The sequence below is a fragment of the Acomys russatus genome, chromosome 2 (assembly GCF_903995435.1).
Source record: "Acomys russatus chromosome 2, mAcoRus1.1, whole genome shotgun sequence".
Lineage (NCBI taxonomy): Eukaryota > Metazoa > Chordata > Mammalia > Rodentia > Muridae > Acomys > Acomys russatus.
This window is the reverse complement of record NC_067138.1, coordinates 45,532,386-45,558,790: the sequence shown is the minus strand read 5'-3', so window position 1 is coordinate 45,558,790 and position 26,405 is coordinate 45,532,386. Positions and strand designations below refer to the sequence as shown.

The 26,405-nt window shown below is 37.5% G+C and overlaps 1 pseudogene; it reads left to right on the top strand.

The window, feature by feature from the left end:
• Positions 1-1,963: 1,963 nt before the first annotated feature.
• Positions 1,964-2,081, top strand: LOC127207870 (uncharacterized; annotated as a pseudogene).
• The last annotated feature ends 24,324 nt before the right edge of the window (positions 2,082-26,405 follow it).

The following is a 26,405-nucleotide window of genomic DNA, read 5'->3' as shown; positions in this document are numbered from 1 at the left end:
CAATTGGGTAGTTTTCTTGATTTTTGTGTTTTGAGTTCTATGTGTTTGCATATTGTTCCTCTATCTGATATTTAGCTGACAGACATTCTCTCCCATTCTGTGGGATCTCTCGTCACTCTATTGGTTGTTACATTGTGGCACAGAAAATGTTGGTTTTATAAAATCCCACCTGGACATTTCTGGCCTTAATTCCTGAGCAAATGGAGTTCTAGCCAAAAACTCTATTTCTATATCTGTGTTTTACAGAATACTATTTAAGTTCTCTTCTAGGAGATTTGATGTTTCAGATTTCACAATGCTCAATTTAAGTTAATTTTTTACAAGATTAAAATATGTAAAATTTTACTAAATTCACTTTTAATTTTATTCTTCTACATGTGGACATCTAATTTTCCCTGCACCACTTGGTAAGGATGCTATCCTCTCTCCAGTATGTACTTTTGGCATCTTGGTCAAATATCACACAATTACACTTACATGCAGTCATGTTTGAATCATCTATGTTGTTTTATTTATCTATATGTTTGTCTTTGTGCTAATACTACAGTGTTTTTATTGCTATGACTCTAAAATATAACTTGAAATATGAAATGACTATCTTCCCACTATTTTTCCTTTTGATAAGAAACAATACTTTTATCCTCCAGGGTCTTTTGTACTTCCATATAAATTTAAGATTTTTTTCCTGTTTCTCACAACAATCTCATGGGAGTTTGCACTGAATATATAAATTGATTTTGGGTAACATGGTCATTTTCACAATTTTAATTCTACCGATCTTGACCATGGCAGATCTTTCTATATTTCTGCTTCCTTCCTCAATCACTATCTTCACAGATTTAAAGCTTTTGTTGTAGAAGTTTTCCTTCTCTGTAGTTAGGTTTATTCCTAGATATTTCCTTTATATTTCTTGAGAATATAGTCCTAAGTGTCCCTCAGTAGAAGAGTGGATAAAGAAACTGTGGTACATATACACTATGGAATACTACTCAGCTAGTAAAAACAAGGAATTCCCGAAATTTGTGGATAAATGGATTGAGCTAGAAATGATCATAATGAGTGAGTTAACCCAGAAGCAGAAAGAATCAAATGGTATATACTCACTTATATCTGCATACTAGCCCAAGGGGCATGTCCCACAAAAGCCTTCACTTACCAGGAAACTGGGACAGAGGGGAAGGCATCCTATTGGGACTCTAAATGAGAGACGCATGGGAGAACAGCAAAATAAAAGGATCCAGAGGGTCCTAGAAATCTACAAGTAGAACAATATGATAGGTAGATTTGGGCCCAGGGGTCCCGCTCAAACTAAGGCACCAGCCAAGGACAATACAGGAGGTAAACTTTAAACCCCTTCCCAGATCTAGCCAATGGTCAGAATATTCCCCACAGTTGAGTGGAGAGTGTGATATGACTTTCTCATGTACTATGGTGCCTCACATTTGACCATGTCCTCTGGAGGGGGAGACCTGGTAGCACTCAGAGGAAGGACAGCAAGTAGCCAAGAAGTGACTTGATACCCTATGAGAATATATAGGGGGACGTAATCCCCCTCAAGAACAGTCATAGGGGAAGGGAATAATGGGAAAATGGGGGGGGGAATGGGAGGATACAAGGGATGGGGTAAACATTGAGATGTAACAAGAATAAATTAATAAAAAAAATCAAAATGGAAAAAAAAAGAGAATATAGTAAATAGCAGTTTTTCAATTAAATCTTTCTCGACATTTTGGCCATTGGCATATAGAAAATTTACTGGTTATAGTAACTTCATCCTGCCACTTTACTGAAAGCATTGATCATTGCTAGATAATTTGTGACAGATTAGGCTCTTTTATGTATATTATGGTATCATCTGCATGTATGTGTAATGAGACTTCTTTTCCTACTGTATCACCTAATATCGTTCTCTTGTTTTATTGTCATAGATAGCTATTTCAAGCCCTCTATTGAAAGGGGTATGTCTGCCCCTAAAGGCTTTGCAGGTGTGCCTGCTGTGTCACATGTGCATCAGTAGGTGGCTGAGAGGAGAAAGGCTTTGTCTGACCTATGAACATCTGTGTGACTTGTAGTCTAATATTCCCTGGGGGGGGAAAAAGCAACTCAGAGAACCACCAGTCCAGTGTCAGGCAGGCTTGCATGTGCTCCCAGGATGGAAAGCAGGCTGGAGACTAGGAGAACCCTGCTTAGGAACAGGAGCCCCTGGGCAGGATTGAGTCTGAGACAGACCACTTGGGTGGGCCAAGCTGAGGAGTGAGCCTGAGGCCAGACTGGTGCCATGGGGCCTGGAAAGGGAGCTAGACTGAGATGACTGCCAGTAAAGTCCTTGGCGGTGAGGGAAGACCATGCCCAAGATGACTCACGTCCAGCGCTATAATCCATGGGCTGGGCATAGCACTCCTGAGACCACTCCCAGGACAACTCCAGCACTCAGTGACCACAGATGCCACTAAAAGGAACACCTAAGTAGTGGAGAAATAGAAGAGAAAGAGAAATCAGAAGGATGTGCACACTATAAAGAGAAGCAGAATTAGAGATTTGAAGGTAGTGAGGAACAGTGTGTTGTGAGTAGCCAGTGATGCCACCTAGGGCCATGGTGGAGTCCTGGCATGTGCTATCACCAGGGACCACATCTGAGTCGCTGATGCTACAGCAGCAGGAGTCTGTTACCACCAAAAGCCAGGTAGATGTCCCTAGTCTGGGAAGGCTATGACCAGGTAACATGTTGATGTGTGAGGGCTGTGTAGAACTGGCCCCACCCCTCACCTGGCCATCATGGCAGAGTTGGCCCTGGAGGCATGAAAGCAGGTTTGTTCCTTTAAATTCTGTATCCTGAGCTTCATCAAGGTAAGTCACATCAGAGAACATTTCTGTAGAACTACTAGTGGGCTTAGATGAGAGCTATTGTCTCAGATGTTTACATTATCAGTGTGTTTTGCATTATGATATGTTCACGTGTGGTTTTTGTGTTGGTTATATGTCTGTTTTGAGATTCTAGCTCACCTTTTTGAATGAATGTTTGGTTCCACATTTTTCTCTTGACCAAATTTGATTTGGCTTTTAGATCAGATATAAAGCACTTGTAGGTCAGTCATGCAAATTTTGAAAAATTTTTATTGGAAGCATGGAGGTGATTCCAACTCATTGATAACTAAGAAAGTGTAAAGTTGTTATTATCATTTGTTCTTCATGGGCTGATGTGCAAGTTGTACTGCCAGAGCTAATCCTTGGAGTGTGAGGGCAGTGATGATCAGGGACAGGGATATGGGTCACTTACAAGCTGCATGATCTTAGCTATCACTTGGCTATGGATGTTGATGGCTCCTTTAGTATCTGTTGACTCACACCCACAGATGGTTGACTAGCCTAATTTCAAAATAATAAATTATAACAAAGGGCCAAAACTTCTCTCACAAAGAAAACAGCTGCTTGTGTCCTTTACAGAGACCTAAATGGTCTTCTTTTTGTTTGTTTGTTTGTTCGTGTGTGTGTGTGTGTGTGTGTGTGTGTGTGTGTGTGTGTGTGTGTGGCTAAAAGATGGGCTTATAATACTTGCTTGTAATCTAGAATTTTAGATATTTTGGTAGTTATATCCAAAGGTCAACAACCCAGTTTTATCTAAAATTTTTAAAAAGAAATAGATTTTCCAAACTTGGCTCTTGTGTATAGCAGTGATCCTAGATATATAACTTTGTACATCTCCCTAGACTTGAATCTCCAATGGTACATGTAGCTCATGTAGATCAGTACAGCATGTCAGAAGTGTGACTGCATAGCTCCCGAGGTCAGTTCATGAAAATAGCCATGCTCTTATGTCGGAATGCTTACTCTGAGAAAAGTCAACCGCTGCATAATATCTGACTACTTTGAGATCACTTCCTTTGAAGAAACTCAGATAGCCAGAGAGCTACACACTTATCCTTTCCCAGATCCCTCAGCACTTTCAGAGGAAGTACCAGAAATAAATGAGAAGATGCTATGTGGACATCCACAGCTACCGTGTGACTTAGACACAGTCTTCATCTAACAAGAAATGCAAGATAACCTGAGCCCAGTCATCTCAAAGAATCATGGGAAATATTTTTTTAAATCATTGCTTGAACAAGTAATTTGGCAGACCCTTTTTTACAAACAGTATTTAACTAAAATACTTTTTATCAAAATCAAATTCCAAACCAAACTATTCTCTGTGCTTTCCTCACAGTCTCCTGTCCTACGCACTATGATGTCATAGCATCCCAAGTTCTACCCTAAAAATAATTTCCATTCTCAATGGCAAGGGGCACAATTGTAAGTTAAAAAAAAAAGTACTTAACTGATTTACTCTTTATTTCTTAAGCCAGTATCTAAACTAATAACATAATAAATGGACATGTTAAAATAGCAAAAAATAAATCAAATAGTTTGAGGGAAAAACCAAGAGTATTGATGGCACCCAAGGTTTTGTCAAAACAGGCTTTATAACTCTAACATAAAATTGTGATTTAGAATATATGGTTGCTTGTTGAAGGCAGAAGAATGAAACATTAGCCATTTTTGTTCAGAGGTCAACGGGGACATCTAAGGTTTTAAAGCACTTAAACATACTTGCTGCTCTTCCAAAGGGCCTGAGTTCAGTTCCTGGTACCCATTTCTGGTAACTTACAACTCTAAGTCCAGCTCCAGATAAACTCAAATGTTCTACCTGCTTCTTTAGGTACTGATACACATGTGCCATACACTCATAATGCACATATAAATAATTAAAATAATTGTTAATGTAAAAGTAATATTTATGCATGGCTATTTGTACTCTATACACAAGGCTCAAACTCCTAGTCACATTTAGTGAGGAAATTAGATTTAAGTGTTAATACCTTTAATCTCTATAGCAAATGTAGCTACTATAAGTTGTCAGAAAGTGAGACCTTTTTCAACAAATGTTGCTTACATTTGGTTGTAGAAAACAAATCCAATATGTCTGAAACTCTTGAGTTCTACTAGGGGATAGAGTTTATTCTGAAATTTTTTACCTTTTGTCAGATTTAATCTATATACGGTCTCCCTTTAACTGTGGATTTATTTCCTGTGGGTTTAAGTTATAGGCAGCTAATCACAGTTACAAAGTACTAAATATAAAATTTAGGACACTATTTATAGTATTGTTTATACCTCTCTAATTGGTGTGATACAATCTCTAGCCATGCCACAAATATGCACAAATGACTCCATTGTCCAGCATGTCTATCCCCTACACACTACCTACTCATTATTATATTATTATATTTCTTGTGCATATGTCATCTTCATTTTACTTAAGAACTTCCCAAAATTGCAAAAATAGTGATTTGAAAATTTAGATGTATCAAAGCCAGGCTATGCAATTTATTCTTTAAGTATTAGCTCATATTATTAGAAGAGTGAGTACAGTAAGATAAAAGAGAGAAAGATTCACGACATTTTCTACTCCCATGTGTCTTATTAAGGTTCACTGTTATATGTTATTGTTATTATTATTATTATTATTATTATTATTATTATTATTATTATTATCTTACTGTGCAAGCTTAATCATAGAAATACAGAAAAAGAAAAGAAAACAGTTGATGAACGCGTGGTACTGTCTGTGGTATTGACCTAGTGGATCATGTAACTTACCCAGCACAGGTAAGTGTGACTTCTGTAAACTCGAGCACATTTGAAAGAACTCCAGGGAGAAATGTGGTGATTGAGTGGGCTACAGCTATTAATCCATCCAAGAAACTGAAACATCTAAAAATGTTGACACTTGTTGGGGACCCCAAAATCCTCACAGCCTGCAGAAAGATGATCTACAGAAGGTTAAAAATGAAACTAGAGTCAGTATCACCTTTGTAGGGCTGGGTGAAAAGTTTCAAAGTCGACACTAGTTTATTCTTACACACTTAAGCACAGTAAAACTTGGGGGAAAGATTCCCACATGACAATTATCAAAACAAGCTTTGGGCATAGCTACATAGAAACACCCAGGAAATGAACAAAGTACCTTTGAACATTGCAATAAGAATGATTTCTCTTGGCTGATGAACAGTGCTCAGGGCAAAAGCCTAAGGAAGAAGGATTTGTTATAAGCACAAGTGTAGATTCTAATGGTGAAGGATTCGAAGTACATGGAACTACTTTCTTAACGATGGTTTCTATCCACTGAGAGACAACGTTCAGAATTAGCACCTAAACAATGCCCAGGATTTGGGTGGGCATGGGTTACGGGGGGACTCAGGAAGGCTGGCTCCGTAAAACAGCAAAAAGATCACCAGGTTGTCAGACAACACTCACTCTAGCCTTGGTATCTGGCCCCTGTACTGTCATTATACAACGCCCATCACCAAGATTCTCAGCTCCACCCTACTGGAGCCCTATTGATCTTTCACCATTGCGCTTGTTAAGCTCTTAAATGTGTAGCTCTAAAGGTTCACCTTTTCAATATGAGTGTCCCAGTAGAGGATTCAGTTTCTGAGACTTCTGTTGTTTTGAAAGAGTTTTTAATAATTCCTTCCCAGACCACATTACCACCTGTAGATCTACTTCCGTTTTCTAAATACAGCAGATAGTTTATGGACCTAGAGAAAGATGGCGCTTTAATTGAGGGACTAAAATAGCTTATACCAAGTCTGCTCCTCCAGAATGATAAGATAATGATACAAACTCACCAAACATTAAGAACGTGGAAGGAGTGTTATGGTAGAGACTAAATTAGCTTTGGAATTGGTGACCAAAAGCCAGAAAAACAGTAGTCTGTATTGGAAATATATTGGTGCGTGGTATTTTCTTTATCTACCTATCTACTAAAGAGATAAAATATAATGTCACATATCAAGTGTTCAGGAAATAGCTGCTCTTTATTCTTTTCACCATAATGAACATTTGTATATACTCCCTGCTTTATAAAAGTTAAAATAACAATAAACAGAGAGAGATGGAGAAAATGGATAAATCAAGTCTGAGGGAGATATCTGTCTAATAAAAACAAAAAATTAAAGCCAACATTGATAGTTTCCAAATTATAAACATTAGCACACAATTTGTCTTGTCTTATTTGTACATGGAGTACATTCCAATATGGCTGACACTCATATGCCAGGACAAATCTGTATGATTTTACTGTTGACATTTAGCTGGAGAGAACTCAGAGCATACTACAGGGTACAGCAGAAGGTCATGTGTGCTGTTAATTTTTATGAGTCAAACACTTTGTTTATAATCATTTGTTCTTAAGTTGATCCCTGAAAATATTTCTTTTACAGCTAGAAACTAAGATACATTCAGTGAATATTATTGTATATGCTTGAAGTTTATGTCTAAGACAACTGGTATACTTTGCAATGTATGGAAAATATAAAGTTTTATATACCAAGAAAGAAGTAAATATTTAAGACAAATTTGGTGTTCTTAAATTAATACTGGTGATTTGGTGAAAATACCCCATGTTTATTATGTCTACTTCTTTAACATAAATTCATCTCGATTGGTTGAATGCTAAATGATAAGATAATAATTTCATGGTATTGGGAGAAGATATTTTATATGATTAAATTTTTACAGTAGGTCACAGGAGACTGATTCTGGCTTTTCTGAATTAGCACCTTTGTCTAAGCCACTCTATCCCTTTGGTAGAATTCCTTTCAATTCCTAGCATATGAGCAAGAACCCAGTTCCCATTGAAATCATTCTCTCTAAGGAAAAATTTTAAGTTCATAGTTAGAGAATTCACTTATTGGTCATATTCATGTCATGTTCCATGTGGGCTTTCAAAACCTCAGTAAGAGTATATGCCAGACATACATGTTGATGTATTTTAGATCCGAAACTCCAGTCCTGGGCCCTGGTTGTCAGGAATGTTGAGAAAGAGTATGGATGGATCTAATTACATCATTTCACTAAAAATTCAAATTCTAAACAATAAATCAGTGTAACTAAGTTTTGAATCATTTTCCTTATTTTTCCATCATTTTCAAAATGTTTACTTCTTTTTATAATAGTCAGTAAAATATTCAGTCAGTACTTTGTTTAGTCTTGCTGCAAACCCTTGTCATTTGAGAATTCTCGGGATTATGTAATAAATGGATTTTCGTGTGCTCTTCTTTTCCTTTTATTGGAAATTGTTGTTTTTCACATCATATATCCTGTTTGTGTTTTCCTGTCCCTCTACTCCTCCCATTTCTGCCCCAACTCTGCTCCCATTAAGATCCATTCCCTGGCCCCCCAACATGGATCACTTCCCCTTGGCAAGGGAAAGAGGCAAGATGATACTTGATAGGCTGAAGTCATATGTTAGGGGAGGAGGGCTCCCTTTCTAAGAGAAAGAATATGAGGAAGGGAGGGAGGGATTGGGTGGTGATGAGGGAGGGGGTTACAACTGGGATATAAAGAATTCAAACTGCAGAGCAAGGAGGTAATATATATTGCTAATCCCACTACATAGGAATAGCTCTTAGATATGAATGTCTATGCAAAGAAAAAACTTCTTGTTGCTCACAGAATACCTCAAACTTATTATTAGATGACACTCTTTATGTAGCATGAGTGAAGATTTACAGAGGTCTTTCTTCTGTTCATACAAAGAGCAGAGAACCAGCCTTAATTGTTCTGTGAAACCCACATACCTCATACACCTATAATTTTAGGACTGTATAATGCTTGTGAGAAATGATATGTTTTCAGAACAAAAGAACAGGACACTGACACTGGATCAGACATGACAGGATTCATTATTTGCCCAAAATCAGCCAGAAGAAACCTTAAGAGAATGATGCCTCATTTCCCCTAAGGAGGGTTGGGTACATTTTTGGTTGCTTTCTTTGACTACACATGTTTATTTTCATTGGGAGTTGGTTATAAATTATTATTCAGAAAGAAAACAAGGTTGGACTCAAGCATATCTTTCTTTTTCTTTATCTTTCTTTCTTAGGTTTGGAGATAGGGGTTGAAAAGAAAGAGGGAAGAATATATAGTGATGATAGGACAAAAAGTAGATTAGTGAATCTGCTCTCTCAACTTAAGGACTAATTGTTACTCACAAATAACTTTATCTTAATTCATTGGTATAGAGTTTTCTATATTCATGCAAAATAAGTTTAATTTTGACATATTGGTATAGAATTCAAATTTAAGATTATTCTTCAAACACATAATATGTATAATATGAGGTATTGTACCCATACAACTCAATTGTAATACAAGGTTTACTTCCAATACTTTCAATGTGTTATTGCAGGCTGTTTACAATAAGTAAATTGTGCACGATAATTTTTAGTTCATCAAATCATGTTCATATCAATTACTAGCTTATTTTTATCATAAGAATATACATCCTAGATGTAACAGACAGATATGATTCTATAGAAAGATAAGGTGAAAATTGGTATATAAAGTCTTCAAAAGCCTCAGAGACCTAGAGAATATAGAATTTAAAGATATTTTTATTATTTTAAAGATTATTTGACAACAAGACAGGTTGTCCTGGCAATTTCTGGCAACACCCAGCCTACCTCAAAGAGGATGATGAGCATCAGAGAACCTCCCTATGGAGATGGCTGCAAATGTGGCAAACAAGCCACTGGGTAAAATGTCCTCATTTCTACCACAAACAGAACAGGCTTGGATTCAGGCAGAGTTGACGGCCAAATTCTGCCAAGAAAAGGTAAGCAAGTCCTCAATAGTTCCTGCTTCACAAATATGTCTGACAGATATATTGGGCGAGAAGGCTGGAGACAATGCTTCAACATTATAGAGAGTTTTGGGTGGCTGTTAAGGCAGCAAACTCTGTCACCTTCTCATATGGGAAGCTGCTAACTTACACCCACTGTATACTAGGGTAATTAGTTTTATTCCTTCTCAAGTCTCTGATGGGGTTGTGGACCAGATAGTTTAGTTTTACAATTAAGCTTAGTTGTTTTGGGGTTAAGATGTTTTTAGGTCTAGATCGATGTTTTAAGTTGATAATGAAAAGATGTGATCGAGATTGATTTACATTCAGAATTTAAGATACACAAAGATAGGAAAGAGGTTTCCTTCAAGGCTGCCAAATACAAATAGCCAAAAGACTGTGATTGTAAAATTTATGTAAATCCTGATTGTTTCATGGTTCTTCTGATGTAAGTAGTTTATTGTATATGTGTGTGTGTGTGTGTAATAATATAAATGTATATGTAAAAATAAAAATATTTAATAATAAAAAATAAATTAACAAAGAGAATCTAATAAAATAGCTAAAAAAAATATTTAAAAGTGTGCCTACACTGCAATTGCCTTACAGTATCTCCATTCAGATATCCTAAAAATCCATTGAACATACCTCAATATCCTCCTTAGTTTTATATTTTTTTCTTTCTCCAGCTTTGTCTTATCAATGCTTACATGCAATCATCCTGAGTAGATCACAGATATGCCACACTTTCTCTTGACTTGCATTTTAGAGCATGCTTTTCATTCTGCCTCTAATACTCTTTATGTGTTTCTCTTCTTGAATAATGTGTTGTCTTAAGATACTGCACAGATAGTATTCACCAGAAAACTTTCCTATAAACTATGACTCTACTCAAGGCTTTCTGAGGTTGTGGTGTAGTGTGTCACTTGTTTGTCCACTCCTGGAGGATAGGAGCCACAATTCTGTACATTCAATCCCAATGCCCAGGCCAACTTCTGACAAACTATTGATATTAATATCTTGCTAAATTAATTGTACCTAAATTTTATTAGGTAGCTTCTCTGCCAATCCCCCCCACCTCCACACACACTTTCTGTCCTTAACCCTGAACTCTCCTTATACTTTCATATTTTAATCCCACAGATGTACATATATCTACTTTAGTATACCATTGTCACTTCAAGACTCAAACATCTAAAAATAAATTCGTCATCTTCGCTCTGAAACAAGCTCTTCTGTCATTTCTATTTCTATCCCTGGAATCAACATTCTATCAATCAAGCCTCCTCCATGTCTTCAAGTCACCCACAACAGCTTCCTGGCTTCACTATGTGGACAAAAAAATCTATCTCCAAATCTAGTCATTTTGTCTTCTTGGTATTTGTCTCTTCCTTGCTCATCCTAACAGACTCTGTTCCAGCCTTCCACAACTAGTCATGATATGCTCTTGCCAATTAATTTCCCATCCTTACTGCATATAAAAATCTGACTGTCAACTCTTTAGGTCTTTTGCAAAGACAGGCAGTAGATCTCTAGTCTTTATAGAATTAAGTGAAAACCTGAGTCTCTGTTTTTCTCCATCTTTGTAGCACTTACACTAAAAATGAGCCTTTGAAGTCTTGCATACCACAAGAAACTAGTTTATCCAGTGGCTCTGTCACTATCACTATCTCCTAGGTAGTTCTGTATGTCTGCATCATGTGTCCTTAGAAATATTCTGCCTAAATACACTTCAGTTTCCTCTCCATTTTCAGAAAGCATACCCGTCTTTTCAGTCCTGCTTTTTGCATAATCATAACCTTTGAATCAAAACATAACTTGCAAGATAGTCAAGGAAACCCTGGAGTATATAGTGGATACTTATCTGTGAACATACATGAGAAAGCTACCTATGATCTTGAAAAAACTCAGGTTAAAGTCAATAGTAGTGAATTTTTTGCAGGGCCTAGAATAGTGCCTGTTTTGACAGCCAGCTGGGAAAACCATATAATTTACAAATCACACTGTAGACTATAGCATAAGCCCAGACTTCAGAAGCAAATGATAATTGCTCTATACTGAGCTCTACTCCAAAACCATTTGAGTAAAATTTTAAAAAATTTTAAATATAAAAATTCTAAGACGTCAAAGAATTTCACCTAATATAATTGAGTCACAAGATGTGTAGGACTAGATTCTCAAACAGAGAAGCATGTAGCAATTAACAGCTAAACTATTTTTTGTTGTTTTGTTTTTTGAGACAGTGTTTCTCTGTGTTGCTTCAGCTGTCCTGGACTCACTTTGTAGACCAGGCTGGCCTTGAACCCACAGTGATCTGCCTGCCTCTGCCTCCTGAGTACTGAAATTAAAGGCATGTGCCACCACACTCGGCTTTACAGCTAAATTCTTAAGTACTGATATCTAGTCAAAAATCACTAGACTTGTGAAGAAACAGAAACAAAATATGACCTATAATAATAAAACATATCAATAAACCTAAAGCAGTTATTTCAATGAGCTATAACGACAAGCTATTCAGAAATAGCTTTGGATTACACACTGGGTGAAAGACCACTGAAACTGAAGAAATACTGATAAAAAGTGATTCAAAATAAAATATAAGGCACAGATCAATGAAACTCAAATTCCTCCAAACATAAAGAAATCTACACGAGCCATGGCAAAAGAAATGTTTGAAATAGAGGTAAAAAGATGTTAAAAACAATCAGAGAAAAGAGCTGCATGTAGGTACCAGGTTTCAACTTTTATTGACACCCTTTTATGGAAAATATTTTTTTCTCATATAATGTATTCTGGTTACAGTTTCTCCTCTGTGTACTACCCACAATTCCAACCCATCACCCCTCCCATCCGGATCTACTCCTTTTCTGTCTCTCATTAGAAAAGAACAATCTTCTAAGAGAAAACAAAATGAAACATAATAAAATAAAAATTAAAACTATCACAACAAAGTTGAACAGGCAAACCAGTAGAATAAAAAAAGCCCAGGAAACAGCACAAAAATCAGAGATACACTCCTTTACATACTAAGATGTCTCATAAAAACACTAAAGTGTACTCAATTATAATTGGAAACTAGCCCAAAAGGGATGCCCCATGAAAGTCTTCACTTACCAGGAGATTGGGATAGATGCAGGGACTTCCTATTGGGTCTCTAGGTGAGGGAAATATGGGGGTTTGAGGAAATAAAAGGATCCAGAGGGTCCTAGAAATCCACAAGAAGAACATCATGACAGGCAGATCTGGACCCAGGGAGATCTGTTCAAACTACTGCACCAATCAAGGACAATACATGCAGTAAACATTGAACCCTTAGTCAGATAATAGCCACTGGACAGGACATCCTCCACAGCTGTGTGGAGAGCCAGGACTGACTCTGACATGAACTCTGGTGCCCGATATTTGACCACTTCTCCTTGATGGAGAGGCTTAGTGGCACTCAGAGGAAGGGTAAGCCGGCTACCAAAATGAGACTTGATAGGCTGTGACCATATCGTAGGGGAGGAGGTCCCCTTCTGTCAGAGCCCTAAGGGAGGGGAATAGGGTGAAAGATGGAGGGAGGAACAGAAGCAGATAAGTGAGGGGATAAAAATTGAGATGTAATCTAAATAAATTAATTAAAAAAATCTTTCCTAGAGGGAAAAACACTAAACTGAAATACAAACTATATGTGTACAGGACTAGGGGAAGTCCTGTGCAGGCCCAGGGCATGCTGCTTCAGTCTGTATAAGTTCATATGAGCTTTGTTCAGCTGATTTATAGGACTTTGATTTCCTGGTATCCCCCATCCACCTGCCCCTTACAATCTTTCTGCTCACTAGTCCATGGGATTCCCTGAGCTCTGAGTGGAAGGATTTAATGGAGACAGACCATTTAGAATTAGATGTTCCTCTCTCTCTCTCTCTCTCTCTCTCTCTCTCTCTCTCTCTCTCTCTCTCTCTCTCTGAGTAATGTCTGGCTGGATATCTTCACCTCTTCTCATCTGCTTCAGGAGGAAGACAGGAGGAAGACTCTCCAACAATAGTTGATCCTGCAGTCATCCATAAGTATAGCAGAATATCATTAGTAGTCATTTTATCACTACTTTTTTTAAGAAACCAGTAGTATTTGGTTTTATCCTGAATATCCCGTTCTTGGGCCCCCTAAGCTGTATTGGGTATGGATTTCATCTCCTGAAGTTTGCCTTAAGTCAAATCAGACATCAGTTGGTTACTTCCACCAGCATTGTACCACTATTACCATAGCAATTTTTAGCTTTAGATTTAGTTTTTTGAGACATGGTTTCTCTGTGTAGCCTTGGCTGTCCTGGAATCACTTTGTAGAGCAGCAGGCTGGCTTCAAACTAACAAAAACCTACCTGCCTCTGCCTCCCAGAGTGCTGGGATTACAGGCATGGGCCACCGAGCCCGGCACCCTACCATATTTTTTGGGCAAGACTGCATTGTATATCAGAGGTATTTTGCTACGGGGTAGATGTAGAAATTTCTCTTTTGCTAGCCTAATGAATACATTCCCAAACTAAAGACACTAGACTACAAGAGTAGTCTATGTAGGACTAGCTCTACCCCTCCATTTTAGAGTAGTTGGTGGGTATTGTCTTCAGGAATGGGTCCTTGCTGTCAGTTTGTAAAGAGAACCCTTTTTTTTTTTTTTTTTTTTTTTTTTTTGCAAAGGCTTGGACTGTTTGAGGAGTTTCATGGGACCTCTTACACCAATTCAATTGTATATAACCAAGTCCCAATAGTGGGAGTTTCATTTTGTGTAGAGATGGACAGCTGGGATTCTGTTTCCGCCATTATTGGGATATATCATTAGACAGCTGTTATATATTTTAGGAAGTTTCTACTGTACTAGGTTTACATACTATGACTCTAATGCCCCTTGACTCTAAATTTCTCTCTCCACATTTCCTTCCTATCCCAATGGGATCCTCTTGTACTTACCTGCCTCAATCCCAGTCCACCCATAAAATCTATTCTATTCTTCTTCCCAAGGAAAACCATGGGTCTTCCCTAGTCCCTTGCGATTTCACATCTCTGGGTCTCCTGATTTCAGTTGGTTGTCATTTATTTAATGGCTAATATCCACATATAAGTGAATATATATTGATTTTCTGGTTCTGAATTACCTCACTCAGGATTTTCTGTAGTTCCATCAACTTGTCAAAAAAACTTCATGATGTCATTTTCAATAGCTGGAAATTACTTCATTATGTAATTGTACCAATCTTTTGCATTATCCATTTTTCTGTTGAGTGACATCTTTGTCTTTTCTAGTTTCAGGATATTATGAAAAAATGTTGCAATGAACATAGTTGAGCAAATATCCTCATGGCAGGATGGAGCATGCTCTGAGTATATGCACAAGAATGTTATGGCTGTTTGTGAGGCATTTTTCTGTTTAGTTTTGACTGTGTAACCTGCCCATTAGTGACAGATATTGAAATTTCCCACTATCAGTGTGTGATGTGCTTTAAGCTATAGTAATGTTTCTTTTCAAACTTGGACGTCCTTGTGTTTGGGCATAGATATTAATAATTAAAGTGTTATATTGATGTATTTTTCCTTTCATGAATATGTAGTGTTCTTCTCTATCGCTTTGATTAATTTTTGTTCACATCCTATTTATTAGATATTAAAGTGGTGATACCAGCCTGCTTCTTGGTTCTGTTTGTTTGGAATATCTTTTTAATCCCTTTATTTTGAGGTAATGTCTATCCTTGATGTTGAGGGTTTATTTCTTATATGCAGGAGAAAAATGAATCATGTTTTTGCTTCTATTCTGATAGTCTGTATCTTTTTTTAATTGGGGAAATTGAGACTATTGCTACTGAGATGCATCAATGACCAACGATTGTTGATTTCTGTTATTTATCTTATTGTTGGTGGTAGTGGTTTCTGTGTTTATGAGAGAGAGGGGGACTTTTTCTGATTTTGCTGTTATATTTTTTATTTCTTGTGTTTTTTAGTGTGTAGCTGATCTCCATAGGTTGACTTTTTCCTTCTAGTATCTTCTGTAGAGCTGTATTTGTAGCTAGATAATGTTTCAATTTGACTTCATGTATCATGATTGAAACTTTAAGTGCATGTAGTAGTTTCAGCTGCCATCTGTGATCTTTTGGAGTCTGCAGCACATCTGTCTAGGCATTTCTTGATTTAGAGGCTTTATTGAGAAGTCAAATGTAATTCTAAAAGCTCTCCCTTTATATGTTACTTGGTCTTTTTTCCTTTGTGGCTTTTAATATTCTTTCTTTGTTCTGTATGTTTAATGTTTTGATTGTCATGTGGCAAGAAAACTTTCTTTTCGGTCTATTTGTTGTTCTGTATGCTTCTTGTATATTTATAGGCATCTCCTTCTCTTGACTGCCATATATCATTTTTTCTCCTTTATTTATTTCTTTATTTGTTTGTTTGTTTTTTGAGAAAAAAGTTTCTCTTTGTAGCTCTGGCTGTCCTAGAACTCACTCTGTAGACCAGGCAGGCCTCAACCTCATTGAGATCCACCTGTCTCTGCCTTCTGAGTGCTGGAATTAAACACATGCACCATCACTGCTAGTTGTACCAACTGCTTCTTAAATTTAGAAAAATTTTCTTCTATGAGTTTGTTGAAAATATTTTCTGGGCCTTTGATCTGGGATTCTTTTCCTTCCTCTGTACCTATTATTCTTTGGCTTGAACTTTTCATAGTGCCCCAGATTTCTTGAATGTTTGTGTTAGGAATGTTTTGTATTTAACATTTACTTTGACAAATGTATTCAGTTCTTCTTTCGTGTCTTTACCAATGAACATCTTCTCTCTTTCATCTCTTGTGGTCTGTTGGTGAAACTTGTCTATCTAGCTCCTGCTAAATATCTTAAATTCTTCATTTACAGAATCCCTTTAGTTTGTTAACTTTATTTTTTATTAATTCTACTTTCAATTTCATATCTCAAGCAATATATTTCCTCAATCGTTTGTTTGAGTTTTCCTCTATTTTGGGGGAGGAATGATTATAGGTCTAACTGAATTTGTCTTGTTGGATGGGTGCTTTTTCCCCTTGGTTTCTGTTTTCTCTGTGGATTTTAGAGTAAATAATGGCTATGTGTTACCTGTTTTTCTGGCCTGTGCCACTATGTCTTTACAAAGAATTCCTGCCAATGTTTGAGCCTACAATATTGGGATGACTTGGGAGAAGGAAGGTTAGTGGAGGTCTTTGTCATCCATTGGATATGGTGTCAGAAAGGAAAGGGAAATTACAGGTTTCCTGCTACAAAGGTTGGCATGGTACTGGAGATGTTGGATCTCATAAGCAATAGAAGAGATATGTGTCTGCCTTCTGTCTATTTGTCGCCCTTGGAAGAAGGGCTTTGGTTAAAAAAGGTTGCCTGAGCCTTCTTGGGTTAGACGCTGGAGCAAAGCAGCAAGTTGTGGGAGACAGGCTAGAAGGGGAAGATTTGTAGGATCCAGAGGAGATAGAAGCATGGAGTTAGGGAAGATTGTAATGGGTGTTCTGCTGCACAACTGTGGATGAGATTGGGGAATTGGGTATAGGGAAACAGAGAGAAAGGAGAAGGTCTACGGGCAGCTTACCTGGTTTTCTGGCAGTCATGGTCTATGGTTTATCAGGGGGTGTCTGTTGGAGTTGGTTGTTGATACACAGTGATGGGTAGAGGAGGGGGGTTAGGAAGATATGGTCTGTGGGTTTCAAATGAGATGAGAGCAGGGGATACGTGAAAAAGGGAAGTGGTATTCTGTTGCATTGAGTCTAGGAGTAAAGGGTTAAAAGAATTTCTTTTAAAAGCAAAACAAGATAAAGTGATCCATTTTCTTCACTAGTATACAATGAAGTAATTGAAGTCTTAGCTAAAGCAATAAGACAAGAGAGGGAAATAAATGACGTACAAATAGGAAGGGGATAAGTTAAAAAAATACTTATTTGCAGAATATATTATTGGATATATAAGATGCCCTAATGACTCTTACCAGAAAACTCTTATAACAGATAAACACTTAGGATACAAAACTCACATACAAAGCTAAAGAATCTGGACCCAGAATTTGAATGAGATCTTCAGGTAGGGGTTCCAGAGGCAGATCACCTGTTTCTCACGCCATTCCACCAACCACTGGGCCCTGAGTCTGTAGTGTAAAGCCAGACCCAGAATCCTAGTTAGAGACTCTCAAACCAGTCATCCTTACTCTTGTTCCCATATTAACCATTCCACCCACTATGTGCTTCCAAGACTACTTGGAGTCTGAACCTAAAGTTCCAACTAAAATTTAAGGTAGCAATTACCAGAACCATTACCAGTCCACCCACTCTAGCAGTAATCAGCCACCCTATGCACCTCTGGAGCCTAGAATCACATGTAGCCAGACTATATGCCCTACTTAGAGACTTTCAGAGACAGCTTTCCTCGCTCATCTATCAGCAACCCTACCCACCATGCAAAATATAGAACTTCTTGGATTATGAATCCTCAGTTCAAACTGTGTAAGAACTACCAATTATCTCCCATCCCCTGTCAGCCACCCAAGCCATAGCTGGGCCACAGGACCTTGTAAAGCTGGACCCAGAACTACACTTAGAGACATCCAGAGTCAGTCCCTCACACAACCTACTCCTTGAATAACCATCCAATCCATTACATCCATCTGGGATGGCTTTAATTCTAAACCCAGAACCTGAACTGTAACTTCAAAAAAAATCCCTGGGCCAGCCTATCAGCCTGCCCAGATCTCAAGCAACCCCTAACTTCTGGACCATGTGAAGCCCAGCCCAGAATCCTACATATAAATACCAAAATTTCTCCCTGTAGTTACCTGCCTGATAAACTATCACTTACCCTACCCACCATGCTGATCTAGGACAAATCTGTGTCTGAACAAAGGAAACTGGAGTGGTCCCCAGACTGAAACCCAAACATTATCTAGCTAGTCCACAGCCTGAGAAGTTAGATAAAACCAAACAAACATCCAAACACCCACTCAAAAAGCACAAGTCTAAAAGCAACATTAATGTCCTAACCACACATGCTAGATTCAAGCCCCAACTCACAAGCAACATGACCAACCAAGATAAGATGCCTTCTCTGAAAACCAGACCCCCATTGTAATATTCCCTGAAAAAAAAAGCAATTTAGCTAATGCACAAGCAAGGAGTTCAAAATAACAAGTGCGTATACCCAAGGAACTCGAAGAGGATATGAATATACACCTAAAGGAGGACCACAAAAACATAAAAAAAGAAATTAAATAAATGAAAACAACTCAAGATATTAAAATATAACTTAATAAAAAGAAGAGACAAATAGAAATAAACTTAAAGTGGAAAATTTAGGAAGCCAATTAAAAACCTAGTGAGAAAGCCTCAATGGCATCATGGATCAAACAGAAATAAGAATATGAGTACTTTGACTGGGCAGCACAGTAGAGCTGACCCTGATGGCATGGGTGCAATTGAGCCAACCTCAAGGTCATGAAAGCAAGAAAGCTAACCCTACTCCTTTCCAGGCTGCAGCATTGTATGAGCTAGCCAGGGCAGTGCTGGACAGCTTGTCCTAATAGTTTGGGTATGGGAGAGCTAGCAGACTGACCAACTCTGCTACCACCCAGCCCCAAAGCCAGGGCTTTGAGTTGGCTTACCCCAACATCCACCCCATCTATGAACTGCTGGAGCATGGGAAAGGGCTGGTCCTACAGATCCAACCCTGCAGGATTTCCATGACACAGGGTAAGAACAGAATATCCAAGAGGAGTCCCAATGAGGATCCAGCATTGATAGTGTAGCAGAAGCCAAAAGCCTCAGATCAGACCAATGACTCATTGCAGTGAACATTTGTAAGTAAAGATATGTGGACAAAAGAGTGTGCTGTGGAACGGCACACTGTAATACACTACAGCTCCCAGGATGGGATTTTTTATGCTTTGCTTTGTGTTTGTTTGTTTTTTATTTTCTTCGGAGGCGGAGGTCTTAAAGGTAGATGTGAAGGGATGTGGAGATGAGTGGGATTCACCTGCATGATGTTAAAACTCACGAAGAATCAATAAAAATTTTTTAAAAGAATATGAGGTCTTGAATACAAAGTAAAAGAAATGGAACACTCAGTCAAAGAAAATGCTAAATCTAAAAAAAAGAAAGAAAGAAATCCAGTCACAAAAACAATCAGAAAATGTGGAATACTATGAAAATATCATATCTACTAATAATAATTGTAAAATAAAAATAGATCAAAGGCAAAGAAAATATTTCCAACAAAATAATAAAAGAAAAATTCACAAATAAAGACAACAATGCCTATCACTGTAAAGAGGCATACAAAGCATCAAATACACAGGAACAGGAAAGAAACTCTCTGTGGCATAAAATAACCAAAACACTAAATGTATAGGACAAAGGAAAAATATTTAAAACTGAAAGGGAACATGATCACATCACATAGAAAGGTAGGCCCATTAGATTAACACCTGACATTTCAATAGAGCATCTAAAAGCCAGAAGAGCTTGGACCAATGTTCAGCAGGTTTTGAAAGAACAAGGATGCCAGGCAGACTATAATACCCAGCAAAACTACTGGTCATATTTAAATTAGATAGAAAAAAATTTCATGCTGAAACAAATTTAAGGAATTTATAATAACTTTACCTTAATAATCAATAATAATCAATAAGTAATCAATAATCTCTCTCAATAAGTCTCAATAACCCCAATAAAACATAGTTTTTTAATTTAAAAAACCTAGTTTATAATATGTAATCTTTCTGCTTCCTTAAAGAAAAACATTTCACCTTGTTTTAGTCATTGTTCTATTGCTGTGAAGAGACACTTTGACCAAAGCAACTTTTTTTAAAAGAAATCATTTAATTGAGAGATTAGTTACAGTTTCAGAGAATTTGTCCACTATCATCATGGTGAGATCATGGAGGCACACATGGTACTGGAGCAGTTAGCATAGGCAAGGAAAAGAAGAGATTTGAATCCAGTATGAACTTTTGATACCTCACAACCCAGCCCCTCTGAAACACTTCCTCCAACAAGACCACATGTTCTAATCTTTTTAATCTTTTCAATGCATTTCATTCCCTGGTGAGTAAGTGTTCAAATACATGAGTCAATGGGGATTCTCATTCTTTTATTTATTTTATTTTAAGTTTTTTATTTTATTTTTTAATGGTTTATCTTCCACATCTTCATTTATTTATTTAATCACTTTATAGCCTGATCCCAGCCCCCTCCCTCTTCTCCTCCCAGTCCCATCCTCATGCCCTCCCAACCCCCACTTCTTCTCACAATTAGTTGAGGCTCCCAAGGGATACCAACCCATCCTGGCATCTCAAGTCATAGCAGGACTTAACTTATCATCTCCCACTCAGGACTGACAAGACAGCCCAGCAAGGGAAAAGCAATCCAAAGGCAAGCAACAGAGTGGGAGACAGCAGCTACCCCCATTGTTAGGGGACCCACAGGTTGACCAAGCTGCACATCTGCTACTATGTGTAGAAGGCCTAGGACCATCCCATGCATGTTCTTTAGTTGGGGGCTCAGTCTCTGTAAGCTCCCATGGGCCCAGATTAGTTGACTCTGTAGGCCTTCTTGTGTTGTCCTTGACATCTCCAGCTCTCTTAATTCTTCTTCCCACTCTTCCAGAAAGTTCCCCAAGCTCACTTTATTGTTTGGCAATAAGTATCTGTTTCTGTTTCCAGTGGGCCTCTGCATCTGTTTCCATCAGTTGCAAGATGAAGCTTCTCAAGACAATTATGTTAGGCTCCTGTCTGCAAACAGAGAAAAATATCATTAATAATGACAGAGGTTGGCTCTTTACCATGGGTGGGTCTTAAGTTGGGCTAAACCTTGAGGTCTTTCAACCAAAGAATGAATAAAGAAAATGTGGTACATTTACACAATGGAATACTACTCAGTTATAAAAAACAAAGACATGATACAGTCTGCACACAAATGGATGGAACTAATAAAGATCATCCTGAATGAGGTGACCCAGACTCAGAAAGATATTCATGGTATGTACTCACTTATAAGTTGATATTATCCTTAAAGTACAGGATAACCATACTACAATCCACAGACCCAAAGAAACCAAGGAGGCCCCCAGGGAGGATGCTTAAGTCTCACTCAGAAGGGGAAATAAAATAATCACTTGAAGTAGATGGAGAGAGAAAACTGGGTGGGAGAGGGAGTGGTGAGGGCAATGGGTGCAAGGATCAAGTGTGGGGAGAGCAGGATTGGGGAGATAGGGTGTAAAGACTAGGGGAAAGAACAGAAATCTGTTAGGGGCATCTCTAGGACAGGGAAGGCTCCCAAGAGTCTATGGCAGTAAATCTAGCTGAGACTCCTAGCAGTGGGGCTTAAGGAGCCTGACATTGCCGTCTCCTGTAGCCAGGTGGGACTTCCAGTGAAAGGAGAGGGACACCAACCCACTCATAACATCTTAGAGCCAAATTGTATCTTACCTACAAGAAGTTTAGGGATAAAGATGGAGCAAAGATTGAAGGAATGCCAAACCAATGACCAGCTCAACTTGAGACCATTCTCAATCAAACCACCAACCACCTTAGGAGAAACTATGGAAAGAGCTATTTCAAGTAAATGAAACTAAGAAATGAGCAAAAGTAGCTATTCTAATATCTGACTTCAAATAAAACAGACATCAAACTAAAACTAGTCAGAACAGATAAGAAAGAAAACTACATAGTCATTAAAACAAAAACACAGCAAGATGATAGTATAAATCTAAACATTTACAAACTTCAGGGACAACCAATTTCATCAAAGAAAAACTATTAGATGTAAAAATTACACATCAACCATAACACAATGATAGTGGGTAAGTGCAAACCCCACTCTCACCAATATACAGGTCATCCAAACTAAATAGATAAACATTGGTGAGGAGGGAATCTTCTGAGGAAGCACAAATTGAATGTTGTATTACAAAGGAAAATTGAAACAGACAGGATTAAATGGAGTGAGGATAGGAGAGCAGGATAGAGAAAAATATATGGAGAAGGATAATGACATTAAAGGACTTTTGAAAAAGACATTGAAAATCTACTGCTGTAGAAGCTTTCTAAAGCATGTACTACATAAAAATTAGTTTAAATGGAGTTACCTTACTTTCTACTTACTTAGAAGACAATAACCCAAGCAGATGTCACATACTAGCAAGCAAAACTCCCAAATAGCAGGAATTGATTTTCCTTTCTTTCTTCCTTTTTAAATTGTTGGTTAATGAAGTCCCATCAACCTCTCCAAACATTAATTTTTGTAAATGTTGTTGGTTACCCTTCAAAAGTTGATTGTAAGACATTAACTGTTGAAGACATTACAAGCTGAGTCATAGCACATGACAACCTAAGGTTGATATAGACCTGGATGTTTCATCTCTATTGGATAAAGTTCCCAGTGCTTCAAGTGCACTGCTGGAGAAGGAAAGTAAGCATCCATCTCGCTTAACTACGAACCTGTAAGCTACAGTAATGACCTGCCTGGAAAGACATGTCCATGGATGCAATCATGGCATGCATGTTATAGGAGCAACCAGCCACTTTTTAAATTTTGATTTACAACCTGCTCCATAAGATGGAACAATACCTAACGATGTTAATAAGGCCAATAATCTTAGCTAGCTAAATCATGATCCGGGGTGGGGGAGGGGGGATTTATTACCATTATCTCAGTAAATGGATCTAGCAATAAAAGGACTCCTAATGACCTATTTTTGTACTCATAGGATATTAGTGTATTGTTAAGCCCTCATCATAGAAGCTTCTGCAGAAACTCACAAGTGATCAAACTTTGAAATACTTAACTCTATATAGGATGTATATATCACACTTTATCCTCAAGACTAAGGAATCTATATGAAAAAAGGAACATAAAACCTATAAGAGCCAGAGGTGGTGAATGACTTTAAAGAAATAGAGATTTCCTGACTTCACAGTTTAGAAACACATATGAAGTCATAGATACTATGGAAACATGTAAAAGATCTCCACAAGCTCAAGTCAGTCAACACTCTCAGCATGGAGAAAAGCAGATGGTCACAAAGTCCCATTTCTAGTCACTGGTGAAGAAAAAATGGTTTTTTTCCCAATGGAGTGAAATGTCATCTATCAACTATATTTTGGGACAAGTCCCACAAACTGAAATCCATACATTTGGAGGCTTGGCACTATTGCTTTGTTTGTTTTGTAAGACAGAGAGAGAGAGAGAGCAGGAAGTCAGATGGATAGGGAGTATGGGGAAAAGATCTGGGAGGAGCTGGATATGGAGGGTAAATATGGTCAAAATGTAAGACTTTCTCAAACAAAAAATTAAAACACTATTTTTTTAAAAAATCAATAGCCTTCTCATATATCAATAAAAAACATGCTTAGAAAGAAGTCAGAGAAATGAAGCCATTTACAATTAACCAAAAAATATGCTACGGAATAAAGCTAACCAAGGAAGCAGAGAACAAGTATAATGAAAACTTTAGAACACTGAAGAAAGAAATTGGACAAAAGTCATAGGTGGAAAGTCCTCCCATGATCATAGATTAAGAGAATTCATAATTTGAAAATATCTATGCTACAAAACTCAATGTACATATTTTATGCAATTCTCATCAAAATCCCAATATCATTATTCCCATAAATAGAAAAACTATCAAAATTCATATAGAAGCACTGAAGACCCCAGATAGCCAAAGTAATCCCACACCAAAATCTCTCTATCCACCTGAAAATAATTAATATGTAGAATATACAAAGTACTAAAAGAAAGAACACTAAATACCAAGAGAAGCTAATCAATGAGTGGCCTAATAAAATTAATACATTTCTCAGAAAAATGAAACAGTAATGGCCAGTAATGCAATAAAAAGTTCAAATACACTATCTAGTAAAGAATTGTAAATTAAAACTACATTGCAGTTTCTTCTTTGCCAGTCAGAATGGCAATCTGTTAGAAAACAAATAATAAGAAATGAGGATGGGGATGATAACAAAGGGAACCTTTATGTTCTGGCGGAAATATAAATGCATCCAGTCACTATCGAACCAATATAGTGCTTCTTTTGAAGACTAAAAGTAGGCCTACCACATGACCCAGCTATACCATGCTTGGGTATTTACCCAAAGGACCAAGTTACTATATCACAGAGATGCTGGCATTTCAGTGTTTATTACAACAGTCAAAGAAACAATGGTATGGAACCAACTTTTGTATACAATAGAGGAAAGAATGAAGAAAAGGTTGTATAGAGCCAATGAACGTTTTTCAGCAATAAAGAATAATTCTGCTCTGGTGCCTCACATTTGACCATGTCCCCTGGAGGGGGAGACCTGGTGGCACTCAGAGGAAGGACAGCAGGTTACCAAGAAGAGACTTGATACCCTATGAGCATATACAAGGGGAGGTAATCCCCCTCAGGCACAGTCATAGGGGAGGGGAATAATGGGAAAATGTGAGGGAGGGAAGAATGGGAGGATACAAGGGATGGGATAAACATTGAGATGTAACAATAAATTAATAAAAAATAATAAAAGAATAACTCTAATTGCAGAAAATGAATGTAATTAGAAGTAATTACATTGCTTTGTTTTTGTTTCCACTGCTGCAATAAACACCACACCCAAATTTACAGTCTGTCATTGGGAGAAGCAAAAGGAAAAAGGGAGGAATGTGGAGGCAGGAACTGAAGCGGAAGCCATGGAGGAATGCTCCTTACTGGCTTGATTTCCAGCTCAGGTGCAGCCTGCTTTATTATACAACCCAGGACTATCTGCCCAGAGGTGGTACCACACACAGTGGGCTGTAATGTTCCACATCAATAATTAATCACGAAAATGTCTACAGGCCAATATAATGAAGGCAAAAATCCTCTTCCCAGTGACTCCAGTTTGTGCCAAATAGACAAAAACTAACCAGTACACATTAAGACATTGATGTGCTTTAATTAAGACAGATGCTTAATTAATTAATGTTTAATTAAGACAGACACAGAAACACAAGTACATACTTTCTCTCATTTATGTGTATGTGTATATGAAGTGAAAATATCTAGGGTAACAAAGGGGAACTCAATGGAAGTGGTCAGGAAAAGAGAGGCGTAATACAGAATAGGAGGTGTATACTTTCATATATTTGTACAAAAATATCCTTATGTAAAACTATAATAGGCAATTAATATGAACAATAAAGTTTTTAAATATAAAACATGTTATAAATTGGCAAAAAAGTCATCAGATACTTTATTTAAGAAGATATATGAGTGGTATAATAGACACATAAAAATATGCTAAATATTATTATCCATTGTACAAACAAAAATTGTTCCCTTAATTCTAGAAGGTATAAAAATAATCTATAGTGATGCCAAATATACTTTGAAATGAAAGTTTGTTATATATCATTTTATGTATCACTAAAACTATCTCAAAGTTGTAAGGAATGTGAACTAGAAAATTTAATAATCCACAAAGTTCCCTGTATCTTCCTACATAATCCTGGACTGTCTGAAATGCAGCAGTCTTGATGCCTCAGTTTACACAGTAAGCTTTACAAAACCCTGAGTAGGAAAGTAAACTTAGAAGCTTCAGTTGAACACATCTTAACCCCTCCCCACCTCACTGAATCTATTTTCCTCAACTATACACTCAGGCTGACAGAAGTTGTGCCTTGAGAACATTGGAAAGATTAGAGATGATACATCTGTTAAGCATGTAGCTGCACATAGCCTGATATCAATAATTTTGGTTACCAT